At 44.3% G+C, this 20,844-nt stretch overlaps 1 protein-coding gene across 11 annotated transcripts in view; it reads right to left on the minus strand.

The window, feature by feature from the left end:
* Positions 1–20,844, minus strand: part of LOC139753326 (uncharacterized) — a 769,854-nt gene that overhangs the window by 621,506 nt on the left and 127,504 nt on the right. Inside the window, exon 1 of one of the 11 annotated variants that reach the window (XM_071669655.1) lies at positions 14,308–14,367. The exons of 9 other annotated variants lie outside the window; for them this stretch is intronic. The gene's annotated coding sequence lies outside the window, so the exon portion shown is untranslated. Of the gene's footprint in view, positions 1–14,307; positions 14,368–20,844 lie in introns of those variants that run through there. One more of the 11 variants, XM_071669658.1, reaches the window with a different exon arrangement.

The following is a 20,844-nucleotide window of genomic DNA, read 5'->3' on the forward strand; positions in this document are numbered from 1 at the left end:
CTCGTCTAACGAGGAGGGAGAGTTAAGTGTCGACCCGGGAGTGGAAATTCTTGCAAGACGCAAGACAAGCGATGAGCTCCAGGAAGCACATCCCACTTAACGAAGCTCCTCCAGCGTGTTAACCCAACTCGCTCTTAAATTACGCAAGTTAAATGTCAGGGCTGGAGCAGGTTCTGTTTACTAAAGTCTCCCACTCTTTTTACCCGCTGAGTTTTGGACGCTCGGTGTTTTATTTTTTGAATGCTTTCCTCAGTGTCCCTTTTTAATGTTTATGCAACCCGTTTTCTTTAGATTTTTTGTCCAATTTTCTTTATTTGTTCTTGTGGGAGGTCGGGAGTTTCTTATTGAAATATAACGACCTTTGCCATCTTATATTTTGTGTTTAGGTCATAGATTACTTGGTAATTTACACGTAAAGACTTTCTGTAATTTCGGTGTATCATATACGTACAACCAATTTGCTCATACCTCGGTGGCACGATCATTGTCCAAGTAATAGCACTTTCTTGCCACGATTTCTTGATGTCATTTAGAACGCAATCCCATTCATGTTGTTGTAGCCGTCACACTTCGTTCCTTAACGCTCTCAATGTTAGAAAAAAAAATAATTATAGGAAAAAAAGCAATGTATTTGTTAACGCGTCTCTACACCCGCCTTGAACCCCCCCCCTTGAGCCCCAAGGGTATGACGTTTCAGCAACACGGTGCGACGCGACGCTTGAACACGACGGTGCCGCCTCTGAGCACGTCAGTACGACCCTTGACCAAGACTGACGTTTGAGCACCAAGGTCGAACATTGAAGCGATGCGTTACGACTCCTGAGAACAGCGGCGCGACCCTCGAGCACGATGATACGACCCTCGAGCACGACGGTGCGACCCTCGAGCACGATGATACGACCCTCGAGCACGACGGTGCGATCCTCGAGCACGACGGCGCGACCCTCGAGCACAACGGCGCGACTCTCGAGCACGACGGCGCGACCCTCGAGCACGACGGCGCGACCCTCGAGCACGACGGTGCGATCCTCGAGCACGACAGTGCGACCCTCGAGCACGACGGCGCGACCCTCGAGCACAACGGCGCGACACTCGAGCACGACGGCGCGACACTCGACCACGACGGTGCGACGCTTGAGCACGACGGTGCGAAACCTTCCAGTACGAAGGCATGATCCTTCAACAAGAACCTTAGTTACCATGGCCTGGCCTTTGAACCCGACTCTCGGCGTCTTCGTATTAACACTGAAAAGTGAAAAACTACAGAAGTTTGGCTTGCTCTGAGGTCCTACAGTCGTGCTTAAGGGGATTAAAGGCTGGTGTTGTGGTGGTAGTGGCAGGTTGATGGATTATAACACCCTCTTCTGGTACGGGAACTAGCGACTCCTAGTATCATGGTAAGGGATCCGCAAGACTCCTATGGTTAAGGTAAAGGATTAGCGATACTCTTATTGTTCTGGTAAGGGATCCGAGAGTCTTACTACTCCTATAAAGGATGTAGGAGACTCTTTTCTGGCGGGGGAGGAGGAGGAATACATAAACTTATTCAACTTAAGAAAATACTTTTACTGCATAAGAAGGATAGATAAATGAAATAAACTGACAACAAACAAGTTGAACTATGCAGACACCACATAAATTTTTAAGAAATTCTATAATAGTAACGAAAGTGCAGATAGGACCTCACGGGTGTAAAACCTCCTCCACGTACAGGACAAATACACACACACACACACACACACACTCACACACACACACTTAGCTTCACATAAAATGTCTTTTCTCCATTGTGTGAGAAGGGGCAATCCGCTCCAAATAGAATTCCCATTTACGTCATCAAGTTTACGCTGAACTTTGTTTTTCCTGATGTGACGTGTTGCTTGTACCAAGAAGGAGCGCCAGACGCTGCTAGAAGAGCAAGTGCCCAGCAAGAGATTCTAGATGCGGCTAGAAAACTAGGAAGCCAGCTAAAGCCTTAAGACACTGGTGGTAGACCATGTAAACCAGGTATCTAGCAGGAGCTCCAAGGCGCTATTGGTAAACCAGGGAAACCAGGTACCCTAGCAAGAACTCAAGGCGTCATTGGTAAACCATGTTAACCAGGTAGACGTCAAGAACTCAAGGCGTCATTGGTAAACCATGCAAACCATGTACCCATCAAGAGCTTCTAGACGCTGCTGGTAAACCATGTAAACCAGGTACCCATCAGGAACATCAAGGCATTACAGGTAAACCATGCAATCCACGTACCCACCAAGAACTCCACACACACGCTACTGGTAAACCACGTAAACCATCACGAGCTCCAAGACACTACATGTAAACCATGAACCAAACGAGAGAATCTGGACGCTGCTGGGGTAACCTCCCACACACACACGGCAGAGGAAACCCCCGCCTCTGATTCCAACTCGACGTCGTTTATTCTCATTTGTTCCCGCACCCGAGGCGACATCAAAGGTACGCTTCCCTCGTCAGAGATCCAAATCATCGAGCTACTACGAAGATCCCTGACCAAATACACCCTAAATATCACACTTACGGCGCCTCGGCCAAATATTGGTTCGGCATATCTCGCCAACGCCTCGCGAGAAATGACAATCTCCCAAAATATCTCGGTTCGTGTCATCTTACGAAAATACCATCTCCCCACAAAATTCGTCACGCCTCTGTTAAGAGTCTTGTGCTGATGCGTTACAATGTCAACATAACGCGTTACAAATACTACGTTACACAGGTACTCGTCCCTTACGTTACCCAAGTACTCGTCCCTTACGTTACCCACGGACTCGTCCCTTACGTTTCCCACGTACTTGTCCCTATCGTTACTCACGTACTCGTCCCTTACGTTACCCACGTACTCGTCCCTGACGTTACCCACGTAGTCGTCCCTTACGTTACCCACGTACTCGTCCCTGACGTTACCCACGTAGTCGTCCCTTACGTTACCCACGTACTCGTCCCTGACGTTACCCACGTACTCGCCCCTCACATGACCCACGTCCAAAGGCATACAAAGCAATGCAAACAGTAGACGACTGGGTATTAACGAGATTGCACGATAGTGGCAGAGATCAGAATCTCGCAGAGTATTGTTGCAACAGCAGATATACATACATACGTCTGAGAGAGAGAGAGAGAAAGAGAGAGAGAAGAGAGAGAGAGAGAGAGAGAGAGAGAGAGAGAGAGAGAGAGAGAGAGAGAGAGAGAGAGAGAGAGAGAAATCTGTAAACTTCTCATGTAACTAAAGAGGCGCAAATAATGTTGGTCGTGGATATAAGGCGAAACATTTATCATGTCTATTCTTAAGCACCTCTGGTAATGCTTTCAGCTACTATGACTTGCCAATTACAGTGGTTAAAAGCAGTACAACAGATACGTATAAGAAAAGACTTTACAAATATGTCGTCTCAAGCTCACAACTTAACATTATTTGCATCTTAGCCTAAACTGACAGTTTGGAGGTTATTGTGAACGAGTGCTATGCGACTTACCACACCAACCTGCAAGTTCCTAACATCTTCCCACTGTCACAAACACCCTTGGAAGGACCCAGTAGTCTGCTGCCGTTTGAATTCCTTTTCCATATCAACATATATAGGGAAAGGGAGCCAATCTCAAAACGATACCTGCGGTACACCACTTGTTACATCTAACTACTCTGAGGTCTGACCATTCATCACTTTTCTTTGTGTTCACTCTTGTCAAAATATCCTAACTGTCAGACAATCTAACAACAGTTTACCTACCTTGCTATCTGTGCCATAAGGCACCTTTTTTCAGTAACATTTGATGAGGAACTTTACAATCTAAGTACACACATCATATGCTTTACTTTCATTAAAGATGTTAATATGAAACAAAATTCATCGGATAAGTGATTACGTCGAAAACCTACATTGAGAATCATTTATCAATTGGTGATCGAGAAAGATGGTTTTCCTACGTTTAACAAAAACAGACTTTAGACTAATAGGACGATTATTTCTAAGCAGCGATTCACACTTTCTTTTTTATGTCTGTTAAACTGGCAAACATTCATTTCCTTAGAACGATCCCCCGGTGTCAATTAAAGAGAAAAGAGTATTCAAGGATTCAATTATATTTTTCGCCTCTTTCACGGTACCTTGACATAACTCATCTCTGTCTGCCGTTTTATTTACCCTCATTCCATTTACTGCCGACAGTATACCTTCATCTTTTAGGTCAATTTGCGAAAAACCTTTCTCCTCTCTTGGCAAAGGAGCTGCATTTGGGATACGAGCTTTATCTTCCACTTCAGATGAAAAAAAGAAAATCCAAAATCATTGCCATGGCTTGAAGTAAATCACTGCTAATTATAAGGCCAATCGACTCTTCAACAGTGACTATGAAAACTGTTTAGGATTTCTTCTGCTACTTTAAGAATATACGCTTCATACTGATGTTTATTTTGATGAACAACCCCAGTTTCTCTCCCTAGACTTGCATACTATAATCTACCAAGTTGGCTGTTGGTCTCCTATGCTTTTTCAAGATAGAAGTCGCTTCATAATGATATCGCTCCACCATTTCAGCCTCGTTTTGGAAAAGAGTCTACTACGCATTGGCAGATATGATCCTTCCACTACTTTAAAAGTATCACCAAAGCTTTTTCGAAGTACGTCCATATCGTTTTCGTTAACGATATCATCCCAGATTTGCCAGTAAAGAGCAATGCCAGGATCATCAAAATCACAAAGTCTAACACCTGGTATTTTTTCGCGACTTTCACGCACCCATCTCTAACAATACTCTGGTACAAGTTACTAAACATAACCCAGGTACTCGCTAACAATTTTCTTAGATAATCTTACGGAATAAGTTACTAGGACATCACCACGACACTTTTTCGGAGCAGTGAGCCAACACAACTCTATCAAGAGGTTTAAAAGATGCCATCTCTACTCCTTCACATGTCGCTATCACTCTCCCGCAATCTTCTATCTACTCACGTCCCGTGTTGTCCCTCAACCACCCTTCCTTGTTCCGGTGTTTTACCCTTTTGTCTTCTTTCGCTGCTCTGATTCCTCTACCCACCATCCCTTTATTTTCATTTATTTCATTACCTTTCTTACGATCATCCATTCCCCCACCGCGACATTACTTAACTCCACTTTCTCCAGCAGCTCATTCGTCCTCTTCCCCACCACAATTTTGCTCCACATGTCCACCCCATTACAACCCTAAGCCTTCATCACAGCACATCCAGCCGACGGAGCTTTACTTGACAGTTCGACCATGACGTTATATACCCTTAGGCTTAACATGGCTTGGCCTATGGCCTGACCTCATCCATAATGGCAGGTTAGAGAACAGTCTATCATCAGTACCCAAGATTCGAACCGTCGCGCTCAAGAGTCTCTCTGTCGTAGTCATACGATGCACCGTTTTGGCCAAGAGGTAATGGATGTCGCCCATTCGTGCATACGGACTGAACCAAGCACCCGCGTGTGGATCTTCCTCCATTATCATTCCTCAGGAGTGCGTTCATTGTTGTATGCATTGTGGTTGTGGACACGGAACCCCCGTCTCCAGGCAGGTGCTGGATGATCCCAGCGTTTTGTCGCCGTGGGTAGCGGGGCTGGTGGCAAGCCGCTCCTGCAACACTGGAACAATTGTTGGATTCACAGGAAGAATGTAAATAGAGGCCAAGATTTAAGGTACCTGCCTGAGGCTTTCGACCTCGCTGTATTTGGCGCGGTCGGAGGTGCTTTGTGCAGGGCGGGAAAACTCTGGAGGAATTGCCTGCGGGTCGTCAGGATAATTTAATTCTCAGATTGTTTTGTTGGACCTGAAGCTTTTCACTTAAGTTAAGCCCGGATAAAAGCCGTCCGGGTAAATTGTTGATATGGTGTTCAGGGATCCAGTCGCGTCCAAGACTGCAACAGCGTAATTATTACCCCCCCCCCCCCCCCCCTCTGACAGATGGGAGGGTGACGAACTTCCTGTTGTGTGTGATTCTGTTCGTTGTGGCGGGAGGGAGTTGCACTCTCGTGTTCCCTCGTCTCTTCAACCATGTACATATGTACCTCGTTTCTATTCCTATCTCTATACGCGCAGACACACACACCTCGGTAATAGCCTCATTTACTAGGCAGATGATGGCACGACGTCCGGTTACTGGTTACTGAGGAAATGAATGTTCTGAGTTTGGGAATAGGGAGAGGGTAGCCGAGGATGCTCTGTTTACACAAGTACAAACAGTTGGTACGATCGTAAAACGATATCAGATGTCAACCGGCGAGCGTTGGTAGCCAGCTTGTAGCAGTGGGTGGTGTTCAGTAGTAGTTCTGAGAGAAGAGAGAGAGAGAGAGAGAGAGAGAGAGAGAGAGAGAGAGAGAGAGAGAGAGAGAGAGAGAGAGAGAGATCACATTCTCCAGCATTCGAAGTGTGGCATGTCTCCCAGCCATGGACAGCGATACGCCCTAGCAGAGTAGAAGGCCAAGGTCTTCCGGGCACTCCTCTACCATCCAGTCTACCCCAGCCTTCATCCCATCCATCCTCGTCTCCTTACTTGCCTTACCCCTTCCCACATCCCCATCCCATTACCCTGACACGGCTGGCTGCAAACAGTCACTCGACCACAGTCCACACGTATCACAGGTTTAACACCACATCCACTGCGAGGCTATCCAGCCCCTTCCTTGCCTGCTGCCCTCCCTCCCTCTCCACTCTGGGTTCGTGGCACACCCAACTGACTTGGTTACAAAGCCATGGTGTCATTACCCCTTCTCTTGAAAGGCGTTTGAGATTATATCTTAACGATGCGTCTTAATCTACAGGGGATGACTGTCAAGAGGAGCACGCGAACCACCTGACGAGGGAGGAGCAGAGGAGAGCGAAGCGCCACGACCGACTTGCCACTGTATTCAAATGTCTTGTCTGGCTGGGGATATCGAGGCCCTGGTAACCTCTTCGGCGCAGCGCGAGATGCCATCGTCACACACCCAAGATAACACCAGCGTTCAACTAAGGACGACGACGAAACGATCTCGCTGGATCACAGTTCAGGATATCTGTTACTGGCCTCAGTCAGCGTTGCGAGTAAATCAATGAACCGTCTCAGCGAGGGGGAGGTAGTATCCCAGGCTCTTACATACAAAAATAGACCTGGTTGTTACACGCACGTACAGCAGCGGGTGGGTATAAGGATGTCAAGGGGGAAAATAATGCCACACTGTTTTTACCTCTTTTATATCCCCTAATCGGCGACAAACTCATGCGGGGAGACCCCAGATCACAGTGACATACCAGATGGCGAGAATTATAGAACAGTATCTGGTCAATTAGCTGCGTAGATTATGGAATATGTGTGCCTCTCTCTTGGGGTCGCTATTTCAAAAAGTACACCACCACACTATTCGACCAAATATCTAGCAACAAGTACATAAAGACCTACTTGATATTCGTCGTTTCTAGGCACGAAACCTTACATCTTAGGGAGTCGGACAACGTAAAGTAAATACATGATACAGCAAGACCTCAACCTCTCTCATCAGCCAGACCTTCGACCGCATCACCCAGACGCTGTTCACATGGCCTTTCTCCCTCTACAAAAAAAAGTTACAAGTACCTACAAGTCTCGGGCAATGCGAAAAGGGGGGTTGGCACCGAATGTTCTGCTTCTGCTGCAGTACAGCATCGAAATAAAAAGGTATTCCACTCCCCAATTCCCACGTATTTGTCGAGTACAGATGACATTATCCGATCCTCTTCATTATCTACGATCCGACCATGAGCGGGAGGCCAGTGTAATCTACCACCATAATTGCTATATCGAAAAAAAAAAAAAATAAATGAAACAATCCTCCCTTTTTGTTTCCTTGCATAAAAGGCATATGACATCAAAGGTCTCGTATCCTGTGCATGTAAATAGAATCAGATTAACATTTCAGCATTCCACATATTTCATTTCAAATATCAGATTTTGGTGCCAATTGGCCACGAGGTACCTCTGCCGCCAACACCAGATAAATATGTTGATTAAATCAAAGGTTATATGTGGTTACTGTAGATCAAATATATATATATATATATATATATATATATATATATATATATATATATATATATATATATATTATCCCTGGGGATAGGGGATTAAGAATACTTCCCACGTATTCCCTGCGTGTCGTAGAAGGCGACTAAAAGGGGAGGGAGCGGGGGGGCTGGAAATCCTCCCCTCTCGTTTTGTTTTTTTTTAATTTTCCAAAAGAAGGAACAGAGGGGGCCAGGTGAGAATGTTCCAAAAAAGGCCCAGTCCTCTGTTCTTAACGCTACCTCGCTAACGCGGGAAATGGCGAATAGTTTAAAAGAAAAAAGAATATATATATAGGGTGTTTTGGTCGAGGTGGTGTGCAAAGTGAGAGGGTTAGGGAAAATGATTTGGTAAACAGAGAAGAGGTAGTAAAAGCTTTGCGGAAGATGAAAGCCGGCAAGGCAGCAGGTTTGGATGGTATTGCAGTGGAATTTATTAAAAAAGGGGGTGACTGTATTGTTGACTGGTTGGTAAGGTTATTTAATGTATGTATGACTCATGGTGAGGTGCCTGAGGATTGGCGGAATGCGTGCATAGTGCCATTGTACAAAGGCAAAGGGGATAAGAGTGAGTGCTCAAATTACAGAGGTATAAGTTTGTTGAGTATTCCTGGTAAATTATATGGGAGGGTATTGATTGAGAGGGTGAAGGCATGTACAGAGCATCAGATTGGGGAAGAGCAGTGCGGTTTCAGAAGTGGTAGAGGATGTGTGGATCAGGTGTTTGCTTTGAAGAATGTATGTGAGAAATACTTAGAAAAGCAAATGGATTTGTATGTAGCATTTATGGATCTGGAGAAGGCATATGATAGAGTTGATAGAGATGCTCTGTGGAAGGTATTAAGAATATATGGTGTGGGAGGCAAGTTGTTAGAAGCAGTGAAAAGTTTTTATCGAGGATGTAAGGCATGTGTACGTGTAGGAAGAGAGGAAAGTGATTGGTTCTCAGTGAATGTAGGTTTGCGGCAGGGGTGTGTGATGTCTCCATGGTTGTTTAATTTGTTTATGGATGGGGTTGTTAGGGAGGTAAATGCAAGAGTCCTGGAAAGAGGGGCAAGTATGAAGTCTGTTGGGGATGAGAGAGCTTGGGAAGTGAGTCAGTTGTTGTTCGCTGATGATACAGCGCTGGTGGCTGATTCATGTGAGAAACTGCAGAAGCTGGTGACTGAGTTTGGTAAAGTGTGTGGAAGAAGAAAGTTAAGAGTAAATGTGAATAAGAGCAAGGTTATTAGGTACAGTAGGGTTGAGGGTCAAGTCAATTGGGAGGTGAGTTTGAATGGAGAAAAACTGGAGGAAGTGAAGTGTTTTAGATATCTGGGAGTGGATCTGTCAGCGGATGGAACCATGGAAGCGGAAGTGGATCATAGGGTGGGGGAGGGGGCGAAAATTTTGGGAGCCTTGAAAAATGTGTGGAAGTCGAGAACATTATCTCGGAAAGCAAAAATGGGTATGTTTGAAGGAATAGTGGTACCAACAATGTTGTATGGTTGCGAGGCGTGGGCTATGGATAGAGATGTGCGCAGGAGGATGGATGTGCTGGAAATGAGATGTTTGAGGAAAATGTGTGGTGTGAGGTGGTTTGATCGAGTAAGTAACGTAAGGGTAAGAGAGATGTGTGGAAATAAAAAGAGCGTGGTTGAGAGAGCAGAAGAGGGTGTTTTGAAATGGTTTGGGCACATGGAGAGAATGAGTGAGGAAAGATTGACCAAGAGGATATATGTGTCGGAGGTGGAGGGAACGAGGAGAAGAGGGAGACCAAATTGGAGGTGGAAAGATGGAGTGAAAAAGATTTTGTGTGATCGGGGCCTGAACATGCAGGAGGGTGAAAGGAGGGCAAGGAATAGAGTGAATTGGAGCGATGTGGTATACAGGGGTTGACGTGCTGTCAGTGGATTGAATCAAGGCATGTGAAGCGTCTGGGGTAAACCATGGAAAGCTGTGTAGGTATGTATATTTGCGTGTGTGGACGTGTGTATGTACATGTGTATGGGGGGGGGGGGGTTGGGCCATTTCTTTCGTCTGTTTCCTTGCGCTACCTCGCAAACGCGGGAGACAGCGACAAAGTATAAAAAAAAAAAAAAAAAAAATATATATATATATATATATATTGGAAAGGATCACAATTTTGCGCGTGATCAAGATATTCCTATGAGTCCACGGGGAAAATGAAAGACGAAAGTTCCCAAGTGCACTTTCGTGTAATAATCACATCATCAGGGGAGACACAAGAGGGAAATATAACAGTCAGTTGATATAAATCGAAGAGACGAAGCTAGGACGCCATTTGGTAAACATGCATGTTTTGGACAATCACATGTTTACCAAATGGCGTCTTAGCTCCGTCTCTTCGATGTATATCAACTGACTGTTATATTTCTCTCTTGTGTCTCCCCTGATGATGTGATTATTATATGAAAGTGCACTTGGGAACTTTTCGTGTTTCATTTTCCCCGTGGACTCACAGGAATATCTTGATCACGCGCAAAATTGTGATCCTTTCCAATATATATATATATATATATATATATATATATATATATATATATATATATATATATATATATATATATATATATATATATATATATATATATATATATATATATATATATATATATATATATATATATATATATATATATATATATATATATATATATATATATGTATATATACACACACCACTACTGACTTCTCAAAAGGGACTATTAGTGATACTACCTACACATCATATCACTTAGAAACTCAAATATCAACAAATTCCACAAGCATTCCACACGGGCAATGGCTCCTAGCGGTTGGCCAGTGTGTCAAAGCGTGTAAAACATCGCCGGGAAAAATTCCCAGTGTACTAGCTCATCAGAATACGACTTCGCATTTTTCTTTTTTTTCATAATTAAGTTTCGCGAGTGTTACAGAGGTCTTGTGGCTCCGAAACCACTTGTACATCATATACGTTATACACCACTAGTACATCATATACGTTATACACTCCGGCACGCAACACATGAGGGGCATTTGGTTCATACACGATAGCCAAACAACAAACGAGACACGTACGTATGAACAGTAGACTGCAACACATTATATACATCAATATAATAAATACCACACACAATAGATACATCAGCATAACGAACACAACGCATCAGACACATCGGTATAATTGAAATGCAACACACACACACACATATATATATATATATATATATATATATATATATATATATATATATATATATATATATATATATATATATATATATTGATCCTTTCAACTGCATATTGCATGCAGCGGTGCTAAAGATCGGATCATGAATAATCTCAAGACATCTTTAAAAAAGAAAAAAAAAATACATGTAATGTTATAATTCGTCTAAAACATCTTCAGCTATACAGCTAACGAAGATGTTAGTCATTCGTTCTAATATTATCATTCGTCGGGGTTCACCTCTCTCTCTCTCTCTCTCTCTCTCTCTCTCTCTCTCTCTCTCTCTCTCTCTCTCTCGTCCGGTCTTGCCAAGTCTCATCCTCATATACCGGGACGGAGGCAGAGGAAAAAAAATGAATATATAATCCACAGAGCGTTGACCATACAGCAGCAGTCTTCTATACCCGATACATGCGGCGCACATGGCAATGATCAGTGAACAAGTGACGAGTACGATGGGTCTTACTTTATCAAACCTAATGGATAAAATGGGTGCGTTTCTTTCAACACCCGAGGGCACGACCCTTGAAGAACGGGCAAATGGGTGCGTTTCTTTGAACACCGAGGGCACGACCCTTGAAGAACGGGTAAATGGGTGCGTTTCTTTCAACACCGAGGGCACGACCCTTGAAGAACGGGTAAATGGGTGCGTTTCTTTCAACACTCGAGGGCACGACCCTTGAAGAACGGGTAAATGGGTGCGTTTCTTTCAACACTCGAGGGCACGACCCTTGAAGAACAGGTAAATGGGTGCGTTTCTTTCAACACCGAGGGCACGACCCTTGAAGAACGGGTAAATGGGTGCGTTTCTTTCAACACTCGAGGGCACGACCCTTGAAGAACGGGTAAATGGGTGCGTTTCTTTCAACACCGAGGGCACGACCCTTGAAGAACGGGTGAATGGGTGCGTTTCTTTCAACACTCGAGGGCACGACCCTTGAAGAACGGGTAAATGGGTGCGTTTCTTTCAACACTGAGGGCACGACCCATGAAGAACGGGTAAATGGGTGCGTTTCTTTCAACACTCGAGGGCACGACCCTTGAAGAACAGGTAAATGGGTGCGTTTCTTTCAACACCGAGGGCACGACCCTTGAAGAACAGGTAAATGGGTGCGTTTCTTTCAACACCAAGGGCACGACCCTTAAAGAACGGGTAAATGGGTGCATTTCTTTCAACACCGAGGGCACGACCCTTGAAGAACGGGTAAATGGGTGCGTTTCTTTCAACACCGAAGGCACGACCCTTGAAGAACGGGTAAATGGGTGCGTTTCTTTGAACACCGAGGGCACGACCCTTGAAGAACGACTATGGGGCTTTTAAAACAAAAGAACGACAAACGGCTTTTATGACAAAGGATACGAACGACCCCTGAGTGTATATGAACTAGGTATGATCCTTTAGGAGTCAGAACCAGACATCAAACCCATGCCTTGATAAGGTGTGGTCTGGATATTAATTCAACCTTTACACAACTTCTTTTTTTACTGTAAACTGACGACGTATACCTTTTTTCCATCAGATAAAACACGTGATAACTAATTTCACCCAAGGCATCCAACTCTCATACACTCGACCTCTGTCACCATAAGACCCCTGTGGAGACCAGGGTGATTATTATAACGGTGTCCACCGCGACATTCGAGTCTTCGTTTTTCTCACGTATCACAGTAAATCTCTGTGATGTCATCTGTGCTTACGTTTGATGTCATCTGTGCTTACGTGTGATGTCATCTGTGCTTGTGTGTGATGTCATCTGTGCTTATGTGTGATGTCATCTGTGCTTACGTGTGATGTCATCTGTGCTTGTGTGTGATGTCATCTGTGCTTATGTGTGATGTCATCTGTGCTTGTGTGTGAGGTCATCTGTGCTTACGTGTGATGTCATCTGTGCTTATGTGTGATGTCATCTGTGCTTATGCGTGAGGTCATCTGTGCTTATGTGTGAGGTCATCTGTGCTTATGTGTGATGTCATCTGTGCTTATGTGTGATGTCATCTGTGCTTGTGTGTGAGGTCATCTGTGCTTACGTGTGATGTCATTTGTGCTTACGTGTGATGTCATCTGTGCTTACGTGTGATGTCATCTGTGCTTACGTGTGATGTCATCTGTGCTTACGTGTGAGGTCATCTGTGCTTGTGTGTGAGGTCATCTGTGCTTGTGTGTGATGTCATCTGTGCTTGTGTGTGATGTCATCTGTGCTTGTGTGTGATGTCATCTGTGCTTATGTGTGAGGTCACCTGTGCTTACGTGTGATGTCATCTGTGCTTGTGTGTGATGTCATCTAGTGCTTGTGTGTGATGTCATCTGTGCTTATGTGTGAGGTCATCTGTGCTTATGTGTGAGGTCACCTGTGCATTCATTAGCTGGAGATTTAGTCTTTTGGGGAAGATTGCAGGAGAGAGGAAAAAACAAAACAAAAAAAAAAACACGAAAACATTTACGAAATCATTCATGTCTGGCATGAAAATTACAGATTTCATTGATCCTATTCTACGGAATCAGTCACACGAATCACGAACAACAATCCTCCATCACTAAATCAGTCACACGAATCACGAACAACAATCCTCCATCACTTAATCACACGAATCGCGAGTAAAATCGTAAATCGTCGTTGACGTAGTCAGTCTCACGAATCGCTCGATTTCGTCCACTTCAGCTGTCCTCGACTCGTATGCACCAACCAACACGTACAACAGTTCTTAGTACTGACCTGTGACTAACAGAGTGCAAACACGTTAGGAAAGCCTTGTACTGCATATCTGAAGTGAACTCTTACCTTGTACCGATCTCAGGTAACACGAACCACAGATTAACCAGTCAAAAAAAAAAAAAAATGGGGGGCAATTCTTCTCAAGGTCCAAAGTAATGAAAAAATGAATAACACACACACACACACACACACACACGCGCGCGCGCGCGCGCACAAACAAACAAACACATCATATATAAGTTTAAACACGAAAAACAAATGACAAGAGACACACAAGAAGCGACAATTATGTCATAAAGGTGATCAAGCAGTGTGTCACACTACCTTCAGGGAAACGCTGGGAGACGACAGGGTTCATCTGGTCGATGGCGTCTGGTAATTACCTGCAAAAGAAAAGATACAGTTAATGTTCAGGGTAGATCATGTCAACAAGCGGATACGGACATTTGTGATAACACATCCATACACCAACTTAAGCCCGTGTGTGTGTGTGTGTGTGTGTGTGTGTGTGTCTGTGTGTGTTCATAAAATATGGCACACATGCACAATGTTAAGAGACTGGGCAACACTAGTGTAAAACTCTTCTCCTGTAACACACACACACACACACACACACACACGCACACGCACAATCCAGATAGCCTTCACTGCAGAAAACAGATTCACACCTACATCTACCTTTCCACATCCCCACAATTACACAACTCTCAAGAAACGACAGACAAAGACACCAAACCATATCTTTCTCAAACACCAATGACACAGAACAGTCTGCAGACAACATCCTAGAAATACATTCCATAAAAACACGGTACATTACAAGCTAAAACCCCTACATACCTTCCCACCACCACCACCCTCATATTCCCCCTAAAGATACATTCTCCATCTATAGAACCTCACCAGCATGCTCAACACCCCACACCATTCCACCTACCTCAATACTCACTTCTTCGTAACCCTACCAAGTGAACGACTAATAAACCCACTGCAACCTGTCAATATCCTCAGTACCTATGCAGCCAGCCAATCTGACGCCCTGCCCCACCGTCTGCAACGGCAGACCACGCCAGTGCTCGCCTGGCACTACATGCAAAGACCCAACTGCAGTATGCCGCACGAACTACCCTCTGATCGCGTGCCTAGCCTTATAGCAATCCATCTATCCAAGCAAGTCAATACAACCAACACAAACAAAGAAAACTTACACAGACTTCAAGAATGCAAACGAGACAGCCTTCACAAGGTGGAAACAAAAGCTTCAAAACCTCTGTATAGATGATCTCCCATTCATGAATCATGCAGTCCCCCACATATCATCTACATCTACCAAGCCAGCAAAAAAGCACATCCCACAAGGGAACAGAGACAACCCTAAAATATGGAAATTTTCTTTAGCGATAATCCTAAAGCCGTCCAAATCAAATAACTCCCCTCCTCCCATTTATCACATCTCATCCTCCGTATCCAAACTGTGAAAAACTGATCCACAACAAAATCTAACAAAAACATTCCACTTTCACCCACACAGCATGGCATGAGACGCAAACACTACCACCACACTGCACTAAACTGAGCGCACACAACATACCCTATGCGGATTCAACCAACCATACCCCCTCCTCCCCTTCCCTCCCGCATAATACTAGTGGCATCAGACATCAACGAAGCATTCGACACTCTCCTCCAACACATCCTCACGAAAAAAGAAAAAATGCTTGATGCCACACTGCAAAACAATGACAAAATAGCGGTTGGTTTATTTCTTAGACAGTCGACATGCTCGAGTCGTTTGCAATAGCTTCCCCTTGAAAATATACTCTGCGGTGGAGTTCCCCAAGCAGCAGTTCTTTCTCCATCCCTCTTCAATCTCTTCTTACACGACCTCTCATTGTCCGAGGCAAACTTCATCACAAAGGTTCTTTCGTTTGCAGACGACCTCACAATCACAACACTCAGAGCGCAGTAGGAATCTCAAATATGCAGCGTTACATTAACAATTAACACAACTGGAACAATGGCTCGCCAAGAACATAATGTCTACATCTACAGAGACGTCTTCAGCTACCAGTTTACCCACTGCGCCACACACACACACACACACACACACACACACACACGCGCGAATCCAACTCAAACCATCCAGTCACCCTGAATGGACAATCACTATACCGGAACTAATCAAAGAAAAAGATCCAATCAAACTGACCAAACTGAGAAGCGACCTTAAACAACTTCAAACACTAGCATGTACATCACGTAAATACATACGTTAGAAAATTGAGAAGTATAGAAAAAAAAAAATTGCCTTATGATTGCATCTCAAATTCCTCCCGCCAAGAACAAGGGGTCAGGCTGTTTAAACGAGAGAGGAAAAGAGAGAGAGAGAGAGAGAGAGAGAGAGAGAGAGAGAGAGAGAGAGAGAGAGAGAGAGAGAGAGAGAGAAACCCCGTCTTTAAGTGTTGCTCAATGGAACTCCTAATTAGAGCGAAGCCTCTTGAAGAATGAACATATACACACTTGGGTTTTTTTTTTTCTCTCTTTTGGTCTGTGTATGTTCCACCTGAACGCAGGACCTTCGCCACAGAGGGAAGAACCCGAGAAAGAAGAGCTGGCGTTAGTGCAGCCACACTCATTACTTCACACTTATTCCTGCGATAAAAATCATCCAAAAATAATATAAAAAAAATGGTTCGTATATGAAAGACAAGAAGTCTGGCGGCACCAGACTGTCGACCGCCTTAATTGGCAAATAACCATCACTTGCCCCTGACAAGGAACTAGACGATATATATTTGATCACCAGGATGGCCAGGACGTTTATAAATATTGGATGACGTGGCTTTGTAGTCGAGGCTTCGTTCATTATGGCTCCTATTATCCGGCTCGTTGAAGAGCGTAAGCAACTCCGGGATTAGCCCGTCGCTCGCTCGACACCGTCTCGTTCACCTCGGGGTTCGAGGCATTGTCTATTACCCAGAACGTGTATGATGATCTTAAAAGGTCCGCGAATGCAGTTGATTATCACAGCAGCTTGGGGAGGCGTAAAAGAATACTATAACAGATGAGTTTTATGATATGCGTCATACACATGTTTGCGTGTGCGTGTCTTTTCATACATGTTAGCCATTTCCTGCTCTAAAAAAGGAGCGCCAGGAGAAAAGGAACAAGAAGAAATGGCCTCATTTCCTCTAGCTTTCATCTACAATGCAACGAAATCACAACCCCATATCCACAATCATGTCCCACAACAGACCTTTCCTGGTTCCTCCAGGCAGATTCATAAGTTTCGGTTCACTCCATTGACAGCACGTCGTCCCTTGTATACAATGCTGCTCAAATTCGCTCCATCCCTTGCACGCCTCGCACCCTCTTGCAACGTTCATGCACCCCGAACATTCTGAGCATCCGTCCCTCCACCTCCTCCTTGGTTTCCCAGTTCTAATTGTTCCCTCGGCCTCTGACATGTATACCCTCTAAGTCATCCTCTCCTCACTCATCCTCTCCGTATGTCCAAAGTATTTCAGCACACCCCCCCTTTATCACCACTTATCATTCTGTAACAGTCATTTTAAAAGCACACGAGAACAGATGTGAGCAAATGAGGACGTTAGTCTGTTCCTGGCACTACCACATCAACGAGAGAAACAGCGAAAAAAAAACAATGATACAGCAAAGGATTGGAACTGTCTTCGGTCTTTCCCTCTTCCTTTAAATTTTCCTCCTTTACGATTTTGTTTCACAAATTGATCCTTCTTGTAATGTTTCATTTCCTATACTTTCTATATTACCTTTCCATCCAAAATGGCCACGATTAAGGCACCCTGTAGCACGTGCTACGTCATCCACTCTAAAGAAATTAAAAAAAAGTAGACCTGCAGGCCTTTAAAATCTTAAAGACTCGAGATATAGATTTGTCGCAAAGAAAAAAAAAAAGAACAGGAATGCTGCAGCTACATGCACAAATATTGCCCAAGAGGATAATAAAACTCGATGGGTAAATGGATTTAAGAGACTAAGTGCAGGTAAATATCAAGAGTATTTTACCTGCAAGACGAAATATAGCTTTTAAAAAGTCATTTCCTAAAAGCTAGAGTTCCAGCCGGACTGTGCAGGATCCCGGAGGCAAGAGGGCCACCCTGAGGGGACGGGAACGACACAGGGACGGCACAACCCTGTGGGAAAGTGACGACCCCCTCAGGGGATAGAACAACCTCGAGAGGACGGTCTGGATCCCCGGAAGGAGCCTCGGGGGAACGGACGGACGGACGGACGGACGGACGGACGGACCCTGAAGGATGATCAAAGGCTGCATCATATTTTTCTTACAGGAAGAGAAATGATATACGAGGATACGGTGCAAGAGGAGTCGGGTGGGTGAGGGACAGTATGCAGGCGATGAAGGGAGAGCTGCGGTGGCGGGAGGAGAGGCGAGAAGACGTCAAGAGACAAGGGAAGTGGCGAGAGGACGTTGTGGACTGCAGCCACATGACACGCAAGAGGAAACGAGGACAATGAAACCGATTGGAGAAAGGAATCGGGAGCTATAAACTGCGTCAAGCGCACTCGAGAAGCTGTAAGAGAATCGTAAACGAGAGAGAGACACACACAAGAGGTTCCGATACTTCTGATGAACCTAGGAAAACAAAAACAAAAATGGCGAGATATATAGACGAAAAAGGAAGTAAGGTTGAGACGGGCATCAGTACAAGGCTGCACCAAGGTGAGGAGGTATTAAGGCGAGAAATTATAAAGACAGGAGTAGAAATATGGCTAACTGAGATGAGGTAAGTAGGTCAGGGGTCAAGAAGTCAGTTAAGGCGAAAGGGCAGAAAGGCAGGAAAGTCCAGAATTATGAGGTAACAAGGTAGGCAAGTACAGAGGTAAGGACGTACCGAAGACACGACGTAGGGAGGGAGGGAGGCGCGTAAGGATGAAGGGCGATAGAAAAGCGACGCTAAGGACAAACAGATAAAGGCATGAGACATAAGCAGGAAAGAAATTGAAGGAGGTATTTTAAGATTCAGGAAGCGAAGACATGGAACTGCGAGGAGGAAGAGGGACAACGAGAAGACAAAAGAAAAAACCCAGCCGATAGAAGAAGGAAAGAAGAAAAATCCGTAACGAAAGAGGAGAGCAGAGATATGGAGTGATAAGGAGCTACGAAGATAAGCAGGCACAGGAGGATGTAGGAAGACCTTAGACGAGTCCTGGCACTTTATCTACAGCATGATCCATATTCCTGCAGCTTCCCGTTTTCTCTTCCTCCTTCATCTCCTCCTAGAGAAGAAGGGGGAAGGAAAAATATATATATATATAAAAGATATTTCCTCCAGCGTCATGTTTTCTCCAGCAGCAGCTGCAGTGGATTTTCAGCCGCAGGCTCAGTTACCAGAGACTTCGTCTGTGATTAGTGCACGTGTAGAGTGGTGGCAGGCAGAGGGAAGAGGGGAAAAAGAGAAAATCCAAAGTTTCCTTAATACAAGACGAAGAGATGTCCAACCCCCTCCCCCCCCACCCTCCTCCTCCTCCTCCTCCTCAGTGTTGGCCCCGGGTAACTAGAATTTACACAAGATTGTATATTATGAAAATAAAAAAAAAAAATTAAAAATAAAGTAAAGTTTAAGTAAAGGAACGAAGGCGATCGAGACTATAAGTGTCTAATGATACCGTTTTGTCACATGTGTATAATGAACTTCGGTAAAAAACAAAAAAAAAAAAAAAATAGAAACTCCTTAACTCTGTGAGAAAATGATTTTTTTTTTCCCCCATCCAACACCTGAAGGAGAGGCGCGCGGGGCAGATGCAACCTTGGTATCAATATCATATCATTAACATCATATTTCATGACACTGGTATATGAGGCATTAGACATTTTCTGAACTACACAAGCAATAGAAATGCGAGGAAGTCGGTTAACCTTTCTATATGTTTTTATGATTCATGTTCTACGTTCCTATGGCCATCAGGGAACAAAGAAAACGAGAGACTCACTGCTCTATGCAAGTCGTTAAATTAGCATCAAATAAACGAATGAAAAAGTGACCAAGATGGTTGGTCTACGCTCCGACGCCGCTGTATCCATCATTGCCTCAAGTAATGATCAGTAATTAGATAACATACGAGAGAAATGAGTGGTACAGTGTATGATAATTGTAAGCCTCCTTAAACAATATAACACAACCCCTCTCCATAAACCAACACACACACACACACACACACACCCGTGGTATACTGGTTAGCGTTTCTGCCCATGAGTAAGCACGGGCCAGCCCAGGGATAGGACCTGCACTCGTTCGAATCCCGGGCGCGGCAATCGTCCTCTACCCTACCCAAGTGTTCATCCCCCCCCCCCCCCCACCCTCCCCCCTAATCCTCTTCGATAAAAGGGTACCTGCTTTAGGCTGGGGGATCTGAGTGGGCATACAAACGCAGGAGTAAAAACATGTATACAAGTTTATGGGACGGGGCAATACGAGTGTAAAACTCTCCCCCGTAACACAAAATACCAGTCATATATATATATATATATATATATATATATATATATATATATATATATATATATATATATATATATATATATCCCTGGGGATAGGGGAGAAAGAATACTTCCCACGTATTCCCTGCGTGTTGTAGAAGGCGACTAAAAGGGGAGGGAGCAGGGGGGCTGGAAATCCTCCCCTCTTGTTTTTTTTTTTTTAATTTTCCAAAAGAAGGAACAGAGAAGGGGGCCAGGTGAGGATGTTCCCTCAGAGGCCCAGTCCTCTGTTCTTAACACTACCTTGCTGATGCGGGAAATGCCGAATAGTTTGAAAAAAAAAAAAAATAATATATATATATATATATATATATATATAT

The sequence above is a fragment of the Panulirus ornatus genome, chromosome 14 (genome assembly GCF_036320965.1).
Source record: "Panulirus ornatus isolate Po-2019 chromosome 14, ASM3632096v1, whole genome shotgun sequence".
In the NCBI taxonomy this organism is placed as follows: Eukaryota; Metazoa; Arthropoda; class Malacostraca; order Decapoda; family Palinuridae; genus Panulirus; species Panulirus ornatus.